Below are 2,159 nucleotides of genomic sequence, written 5' to 3' on the forward strand. Positions count from 1 at the left end.
ATATATCTGTGTCGATATTCTCAGGTCCCAGTGGTCTCCTATAATGACCATATCCAAACTCTTGCTGTCCATCAGCTCCTTGCTATGTGACCCCAACCCCAACCATGCCTTTGTTCCATCCATTGGGAGAATGTACCTAAAGGACAGGAAGGCATATGATACCATGGCGCGAGCTTGGACCAAGAAGTATGCTATGTGAGGGAGGGGCAAATGATCACCCCTCACCTCAATAAAACACCTGGCTGTTGAATGGGCTCTTCTTTGATAGCTTTCTGGGAGGAATCCTTTCCCTTCTCACATCTGCCTATGAGGGTGTGTGGAGGCCTGGTGGGAAGCAGTGTTTGGGGGAAGGGCAAGGTTGGGAGACGGGGTATTTTGAGAGAGGCTAGTAGTAATAAATATTTGACTGAAACACTTCTTTCCTGCTTCAGGATGGGAAAGCAAGAACAAGGGGGTGGTGGGATTAGCAGGCGTCCTTTAGCACGCCCAAGGTGGGGGAAACACTGGATGAAGAATAGGAAGATCATTAGGTATCTGGTTCATACTGAGGTACCTGTGTCTTCAGGGTTTTTGCTTGGACCGACATGGAAGGTAAGCCACAGCCTCTTCTTTCAGGCCCACAATTAACTGTAGAAACATTAAGTGGATGAGGAGATGTCACAAAAGAAAACGAAGTCTTTTCTTCCAAGAATTCTCCACCCCCCCACACGACACTGCCCGCCTTTTTGACCCGTCTGCCACCCTCCACAGTCTGGGCTATATTCCCATTCTCAGGTCATGCTTATTGACAATAGAACACTTGTACAGGCTGCCCAAGTGCCCATGAGTAGATGAGTGGATAAAAGAACTGTGGTATGTGCACACAATGGAATAAATAGTACATGGAAATCTGTCCCTTTGTGACAGTGTGGATGGACCTGAAAAACCTTAGGCTCCGTGAAATAAGCCAGTCAGAGGACGACAAATAAATACCATAGGATCTCTGTCATAAGGAGCATCTAATGAACAAACTGAAGTAACAAGGAAAATGGGGAGAGGCTCCTAGAGAGCTGGCAGCCAGCTGTCAGAGGGGGTATGGGGTGCAGGCTAGGTGGGAAACCGGAAGGGAGTAAGAAAAGACCTTCCCAGATAACAGTATGGAGAAGACCAAGGGAAAAGGGGTGGTGCGGTGCAATAGAAGGGCGTGAAGGGGGACAGCGGGTGCTGCCAGAAGCAGACTTGAATGGGGTGGTGAACACACAATACAATATGCAAAGGATGAAGTGTAGACTCCCACGCTGCAAACCTGCAAATTTCACTCACCTGTGTCACCCCCCAGTAAGTGCAATTAAAAAATAACAGGATAGGAAAGTTTCCTTTCTTTGTGTAAATCTTTTCTCTATGAAAGAGTGTCCTCAATCCGTTGTCAGTGGAGCACTCCTGCGACTGAGCAGCAGTTTGGGTCCTGCTGCCTGCCTGCTAGGCTAAGTGTTAGAGGCAAAGGTTGGGTGGTGAAGGAAAGGGGTTAGGAACACCAGGAAGACAGACGAGAGAGACGCCAATGAAAACCACAATGAGATATAACCTCACAAGGTGAAAATGGCCATCATTGGATATATCTAATCGCCACAAATGCTGGCAGGGTTTGAAAACAAAGGCAACCATTTTGCCCTGTGGGTGGGAATGCAGAATGGGGAAGTCACGGTGGAAAACATGTTTGCATTTCTTCAGGTAATGGAACTGCCTGTTGGTCCATCAATTCCATTGGTGTATTTATACCCTGAGAATCCACAAAGATGCGCCATGCTACAGGTCAACATTATAAATGAGTAAGAACAATTAAGTAATCAGCGCCAAGGAGTGAGAGGGTCAGAATTCAAAAGGCAAGAGTGGCTAAACTCAAATACCAGGTGTGCAGGGACTTTGAGCATCCACGTGAGAGAGGATTTAGAGCTATGTGAAAGGGGCAGATCCTGATGACCTGACTGACAGGAGAGATTTTCCAAATTCTGCTTTCATAACATTAGGGTGCTGATTCCTTGCAGGATTGCTCATTGGTGTCATGAGAAAGAGGCATCTAACAGCCTTTTCAGGACCTTGGGACCCTACAGGCAGTCTGTGTGGTCCCTTTTTGCACTCTATGTCTGAGTGAGGCCATCTTTTCATCATTTCCTTCTACC

Source organism: Desmodus rotundus, unplaced genomic scaffold (genome assembly GCF_022682495.2).
Source record: "Desmodus rotundus isolate HL8 unplaced genomic scaffold, HLdesRot8A.1 manual_scaffold_16, whole genome shotgun sequence".
NCBI classification, from domain to species: Eukaryota; Metazoa; Chordata; class Mammalia; order Chiroptera; family Phyllostomidae; genus Desmodus; species Desmodus rotundus.